The sequence below is a fragment of the Hemitrygon akajei genome, chromosome 22, assembly GCF_048418815.1.
Source record: "Hemitrygon akajei chromosome 22, sHemAka1.3, whole genome shotgun sequence".
Classification (NCBI taxonomy): Eukaryota; Metazoa; Chordata; class Chondrichthyes; order Myliobatiformes; family Dasyatidae; genus Hemitrygon; species Hemitrygon akajei.
In genome coordinates, this window is record NC_133145.1 from 35,107,590 (window position 1) to 35,115,528 (window position 7,939).

The window sequence follows — 7,939 nt, forward strand, 5'->3', positions numbered from 1 at the left end:
TTCACATTTTGAAAAAAATGTGCTGCTATTTTAGCAACATATTTACATAGTGAGGAAATGAAAGTATCAATGTGGATGTGAGAACTTCAGACACAATTGATCTATAACCAGCTGAAGATGTGAAAAACAGTCGTGGTTTGAATGCTTATGAATGTATGTAAGAAAACACAAGCTCAGAAAATCTAAGGAACAATGATTAAAAATCCTTTGACAGATCTTTCTCCACTCCCTATAATTAATACACAATGAAATTGAATTGGCTGAAAATTTGAAGGAAAATTTGAGGACTCCAGTGGAGGTTAAATATGTGCAGATGAATGCACATTCACAAGGTAAAAGGGAGAGTAAGAAATAACACAAGTGATTAATCTCTCAGTCAGCAACAATTAATCTCTCACATCACAGAAATTCTGGATAAGTATTTATCCAGAATCTTTGCAACTAACAATGTTCACATGGTGCTCTTCATTTAGTTTTCCTACTTTAGTGTCTATGCTAGACCACTTGGAAATGGATTGTATTTAGAATTTCAAAAGCAGAAAACCACTGGACATCTGAAATAAAAACAGAAAATGCTGAGATACTCAGATTATTGGGCAACATGTATCCATTAATAAAGTTAATATTTCAGGTGAAGGAACTTTAACCTTCCTAATGAAATTCATTGACATGGAATACAGTGCTTCTCTTTCCAGTAGTGCTGTCTGATCTTTCAATCATTTACAGATGTTCTGATTTTTTTTTGTATCAACTAAATGCAATATATACACAGAGTGAACATCTGCAACCCTTATGTTGCTGGTCCGTTAGTAACTGTAATATATTTCACTATAGTCATGGTGAGGTCTTTGACTAATTGGTTAGGAGCAGGGAATGGTGTTGGGGAGTTGGCGGAGATCTGCTGCTGCAGGGTCCTGTGATGTATCACTTGATGTCATGCTGGAGTTGATAAGAACCAATTATTTTTTCTTTCTATTGAAGGAGATGTCACCAGGAAGGTATGGCTGGCAATAAATACAGAACTCCACTGCAGGAGTACAATTCAGTAGCTCTGTGATTCACTGCTACACGTAGTGTGGTAATTCACTAAATCTGTAATGGTGAGTGTGGTGGCACATTCACTATATCTTAGTGCACATTATTCATATTCACACATCCTTTCTTCCTTCAACTGCAGCACCATACTCTTTTGTCCAACCTATAATACATTACTCCTTACGTAAGCTCACCTTGTACATGTACACATTATTTGTACATTGCGTAATACTGTGCAGCCACTACTGACAACTTGCACGTCTCAAATCTATGCCACACCCTTCCCTAACCATCACCTTCCACAGTTACTCCCCATTCATTTGGCATTCTTCTTCCGACAATTTTACCGGGCCTCTGGTTGGCTTCTAGTTATCAGTGGTGTTCCACAATGGTCCGTGTTGGGGCCGCTTCTTTTTACATTGTATATCAACAATTTGGATTATGGAATAGATGGCTCTGTGGCTATGTTTGCTAATGGTACAAAGATAGGTGGAGGGGCCGGTAGTGCTGAGGAAACAGAGAGTCTGCAGATAGATTGGGAGAATGGGCAAAGAAGTGGCAAATGAAATACAATGTTGGAAAGTGTATGGTCATGCAGTTTGGTAGAAGAAATAAATGGGCAGACTTATTTAAATGGGGAAAGAATTCAAAGTTCTGAGACGCAATGGGACTTGGGAGTCCTCGTGCAGGATACCCTTAAGGTTAACCTCCAGGTTGAGTCGGTGGTGAAGAAGGCGAATGCAATGTTGGCATTCATTTCTAGAGGAATAGTGTATAGGAGCAGGGATGTGATGTTGAGGCTCTGTAAGGCACTGGGTAAGACCTCACTTTGAGTACTGTGTGCAGTTTTGGGCTCCTTATTTAAGAAAGGATGTGCTGACATTGGAGAGGGTTCAAAGAAGATTCGCTAGAATGATTCTGGGAATGAGAGGGTTAACATTTGAGGAACGTTTGACCGCTCTTGGACTGTACTCCTTGGAGTTTAGAAGAATGAGGGGGGATCTCATAGAAACATTTTGAATGTTGAAAGGCATGGACAGAGTGGATGTGGCAAAGTTGTGTCCCATGGTGGGGGAATCTAGTACGAGAGGCCATGACTTAAGGATTGAAGGGTGCCCAATCAGAACAGAGATGCAAGGAAATTCTTTTAGCCAGAGGGTGATGAATCTGTGGAATTTGTTGCCACGGGCAGCAGTGGAGGTCAGTCATTGGGTGTATTTAAGGCAGTGATTGATAGGTATCTGAGTAGCCAGGGCATCAAAGGTTATGGTGAGAAGGCAGGGAGTGGGACTAAATGGCAGAATGGATCAGCTCATGATAAAATGTCGGAGCAGACTTGATGGGCCGAATGGCTGACTTCTGCTCCTTTGTCCTGGTCTTATGGTCTTTTATCACATCAGCAAAAGGTGACCATGGAGATAATGAACATGAGAAGATGCATATCCATTAGACTGTAATCCCACAGCAGGCTGTAGACAGAATCTCTATCATACTGATGCAGTGTCGACTGTATTGTTTTCCATACTGCTGGCTGATCTCCTGAGCCCCTCCAGCATTTTGCGTTTTTTTTTGTGTATAGTACATTTAGCATTTTATCCTGTGCATGAAGCAGCCCAGAGTAACACATGATGAATACAAACATGGAACATCCTGTACAGCACAGTACAGACCTTTCAACCAACAATGTTCTCCCAGTCTCTTAACTTACTCCAAGATATATCTAACCTTACTCTACCATCTAGTCCTCCAATATGTTTCACCCATGTGTCTATCTAATCATCATCATTATGTATTGTGTCGAATGACGTGGGTGATCATGGTCAATGAACATGATAGCTCTTGGCAAATATTTCTAGCTAAGTGGTTGTTATTGCCTTATTTACAATGTCCTTACAGGATGGGTGACCCCAGCCATTATCAATATTCTTCAAAGATTATCTGCCTGGTGTCAGTGGTTGCATAACCAGGACTTCTGGTATGCACCAGCTGCTCATCCGACCATCCCATGACTTCATGTGACCCTGATCAGGGAGCTAAGCAGGTGCTAAACTTTGGCCAAGGGTGACCTGCTGGCTAGTGTAAGGAAGAAATGTTGTACTGTATGGCCTACATTATAATAAGGGACTACTTTATGTTTTAGTAAAACATCTTTGCATGTGCTATTAGGCACACTTTGAGCATACGCTATTAGGCGCGTATTGATCTGTACGTGTGTGCCAAGTTTGGTTTCTGCCAGTAAAAAACCATGAACCTTAGCTCCCGCCTCCAGCGTTTTTATTAGTAGCATTGTTGTGTAACCAGGCCACATACACAAGAAATTGGCGACGAGGTTAATGAAACTACATCATATCAGAACGGGGTGTTTTAATTGATAATGATACTCAGAAGAAGAGCGCAAGGAACGAGCCAAGGAGCGGGAAAAGGAATCAGAAAGGAAGCGGGAGCACAGCTGGGGTCGGAAATGTCGGGAGACTGTGAGACACAGTCAGAGCCTCAGCACATCCAGCCGAGACCACAGCCAGTGCTGACCCCCAGGGGCTGAGGGTCTGCCTGCCCCAGAAGGGAGATAAAAAGGAGCGACACACACATCTAGATGGAGTGCGCTCGTGGCGCTAGCAAAAAGGACAAGTGAGTCAAAAAGGAAAGTAAGGGGAGAATGGGGCTTAATTATCATAACAAAGATGGCAATGATTGGAACCATTTCAGCATTTGATTGTGACATTGAAGACTGGGCAACTTACATTGAAAGAGTGGAGTTATACTGTGAGGCTAATGGTGTTAAGGAAGAAAAGAAAGCCAGCGTTTTACTCAGCATTATAGCAGCAAAATCATACGGCCTGCTACAGAGCTTGTTAACTACTGAAAAGCCAGCTGACAAAACGTGCAAGCAAATAGTAGACACTCTCCAACAGAATTTAACCCTCAAACCACTGGTCATTGCTGAAAGATTTAAATTTCACAATCGGAATCAGAGCAAAAATGAAAGCATTCCAAATTATTGTGCTGAATTGCACAAATTATCAGAACGTTGTCAATTTGGAGCTGGTCTATCGGACATATTGAGGGTTAGGTTAGTGTGTGGCATGCACTGTGAAACCACACAGAAGGAGCTTCTGTGTGAAAGGGACCTTACATTAGAGAAGGCGCTAAACATTGCAATATCAACGGAAACAGCAGCACGGGGTGATTCCGAGATACAACAAAAATCTCTGGAATATACCACAAATAAAATGTCACTGAACAGGAATGAAGGAAAGAATCTTTACCATTGTGGGAACGTGTCACATGACCCTGATGACTGTTGGCTTAAAGGCAAAGAATGCAGAAACTGTGGTAAACAGGGCCACATTGGCAGAGTGTACAAAGATTGTAAAGAGCAGAAAAAGGTCAAAGTACAGAGAAACAAGAAACCCCAGAAAGGAAAACATAACAATGTACACAAAATGGAGGAAAGCAGATCTGATGAAAATTACTCAGACGAAAGTGAATTTTCTTGTCTGCAACTTCACAGTGTGAAAGAGACAGATGATCGAAGAGTAATAAGGGTCACTCCACAAGTGGCGGGCATGAGACTGAAAATGGAGTTGGACACAGGCTCAGCTTTAACAGTGATCTCTGTATGTGACTACAAACAACTGTTTTCTCATATATCTCTGAAACAAGCTAAACTACTGCTAAAGACTTACACAGGACAGAAAATGTGCCCCAAGGGTAAAATTAAAGGGAGTGACCTACGGAGACAAAACACAGCAGCTGAACCTCTATTTACTGGAAAATGGTGGACCACCATTGCTAAGACGTGAATGACTCAGGAAAATCCAGTTGGATTGGCACACCATCAAAGCTCTTCAATTTCATCAACTTTGCCTCTAACTTTCACCCAGCCCTTAAATTCACTTGGTCCATCTCAGACACTTCTCTCTCCTTTCTTGATCTCTCGGTCTCCATCTCTGGAGACAGACTATCCACTGACATCTTCTACAAACCCACTGACTCCCATAACTATCCTGACTATACCTCTTCCCACCCTGCACAATGCAAAACTGCCATTCCCTATTCCCAGTTCCTCCATCTCCGCCGCATCTGCTCCCAGGATGAGGCTTTCCATTCCAGGACTTGTCAAATGTCCTCTTTCTTTCAGGATCGTGGTTTCCCTTCTGGCATCATCAAAGATGCCCTCACCCGCATCTCCTCCACTTCCCGCACTTCAGTCCTTAACCCATCCTCCCGTCACCACAACAGGGACAGGGTTCCCCTTGTCCAAACCTACCACCCCACCAGCCTCCGGATCCAACACATTATCCTCCGCAACTTCCGCCACCTTCAACAGGACCCCACCACCAAGCACATCTTTCCCTCCCTACCCCTCTCAGCTTTTCACAGGGATCGTTCCCTCCGCGACTACCTGGTCCACATGTCCCTCCCCACAGAACTCCCACCTGGCACTTATCCTTGCAAGCGCAAATGCTACATCTGTCCCCACACCTCCACCCTTACCACCATTCCGGGCCCCAGACAGTCCTTCCAGGTGAGGCAACACTTCACCTGCGAGTCTGCTGGAGTTGTCTATTGCATCCGGTGCTCCCGGTATGGCCTCCTCTACATCGGTGAGACCCAACGCAGATTGGGGGACCGCTTCGTCGAGCACCTCTGCTCCGTCCGTCACAATAGACAGGACCTCCCGGTTGCCACCCACTTCAACTTTGCCTCTCATTCCCATCTAGATATGTCCATACATGGCCTCCTCTACTGCCATGATGAGGCCAAACTGAGGTTGGAGGAGCAAAACCTCATCTACCATCTGGGTAGCCTCCAGCCTGGTGGTATGAACATTGAATTCTCCAATTTCCAGTAATTCCCTCCCCCTCCCCCTTCCCCTATCCCAGGTCCCTCTCAACTTTCTGCTTCTTTATCTCTACAGTTCTTTCGTGCTTATCCCCTCCCCCTCCCCCCTTTATCTTTCCTCTGATTGTTTTTCCTCTAGGCCCTACCCCCTCCCCTATCTCTATTACTGGGCTTCCGCCCTCTCTTCTCCCCCATTCCTGATGAAGGGTCTAGCCCCAAAACGTTGGCTACTCTTTTCTCACGGATGCTGCCTGACCTGCTGAGTTCTTCCAGCGTTGTGTACGTATTCCATCAAGGCACTAGATGTGTCAACAGAGGAGGGCAGCTCCGTAGGGAAGATGTCCACAGCTCTCCTCTCACCCATTGTCGACTATTACAATGATGAGGAGGAGCTAGACAGCGTCAACAATGAGGACAAATGCAGTATCTGTGCCCACGGCTCGGATGAAGATACAGAGGATGCAAGGGAGACAGATATTGCCAATAGGCAGGATGATGAATACTACCTGGAAGTAAAAGAGCAGAGGTACCAGGAGAAATTGACATCTCTCAAAGGGCAGCCACAGCAGTTACAGGAAGGCACCTTGCAGGAGTATCAGAAAAGGATGCAGAAACTAAATCAACTATACAAGGAAAGAATACGAAATGCAGAGTTTTTTCTGCAACTGGAGACAGAACAAGTGGAAAGGAATTATATTAAAGGGAAGAAAGCAGCAGTGAAGGAACTTGAAGATAAAAATATTGAGTTAGAAGAAAAGAAAAAGATGATTGAAAAGGAGAGGCTAACAATGAAACTCATAGGAGATTCTATCGAGGTAAAGCCAATAACGATTAGGAAACTAAGGAGGAGACCTAATGACCCTGTTCCAATTACAGACAAATGATGAAAACCTGCACTTGCACAGTTAAATTACTTGTTAACAGATGAACAGATAATGGAAGATCGACAAACTCTCAATAAGCTTAAATCTCCGAAAAGACCAGCATCTCCTTGTTCTCCTGGGCATCTTCCCAGCTGAATCACCAGCACAAAGATATGAAGCACAGATAGAAGATGAAATGCTATATTATGTTAAGAGATGGTATCATAAAGGTCAGGCTATCTATTTGAATTCTAAGGAGAATACAAAGATTGGCTGTGTAATTAGCTCAGCTGGAACAAATGAGATATGGGTAAGGAAGACAAGTGATAGCACAAAGATGCGTATATAGCTAGGACAGCTGCACAGAGGAGTTTTCATTATACGAAGGCAATCTGCTGCCTAGAACTCTTAACAAGTTGGAGGCACACATCTTCTTAACTCCCTATGCTCAGAGGTCAACTGTTCATGACTTTTATATGGAAATCTGTATTAAAACCAACAAGTTTATCGACAGACTGAAGAACACACTATTTGCTTTCCAATGCCATCTCAGTTTTGATGATGGTACATATTCTTAAGAATAACATTCATCTTTTCATGGATTTCACTTTGCTTTCATCATCTTTGCAAGGTGGAGGTGACTCCTCTTTATGGCTGGAACCTGCCAATTCATGGATTGTTTAATTTATTCCAGACAATAGAGCGAAGACCAATTTGCTTCAGTGCTGAACAATCTAGAGAAGACCCGTTCCCCCAAAGACTTGAGTTATAAATGGGTCTTAGACCAAAAATAAAACAAAGGCCTGTTATAATTTGATATTATTTCATTACTTTGTTATAATTCAATATTATTATGTTACTTTGTTATAAGTTGATATTATTAAGTTACTAAGTAAACAAATGGTAGGCGTTTGTATGTTAAGGATAAACATATTTATTTAGCATAATGCCCCGGTAAAAAAAAACAGTTGATACACTATTAAAATAAAAGGGGAGGAGTGTGCTGTATAGCCTACATTATAATAAGGGACTACTTTATGTTTTAGTAACACGTCGTTACATTCACTATTAAGCACGTATTGAACATGCGCTATTAGGCACGTATTGATCTGTACATGTGTGTCGAGTTTGGTTTCTGCCAGTAAAGAACCATGAACCTTAGCTCCTGTCTCCAGCATTTTCATTAATAGCATTGA

The 7,939-nt window shown here is 42.8% G+C and overlaps 1 pseudogene; it reads left to right on the forward strand.

The window, feature by feature from the left end:
* Positions 1 to 6,094: 6,094 nt before the first annotated feature.
* On the forward strand, positions 6,095 to 7,492 carry LOC140714879 (sin3 histone deacetylase corepressor complex component SDS3 pseudogene; annotated as a pseudogene).
* The last annotated feature ends 447 nt before the right edge of the window (positions 7,493 to 7,939 follow it).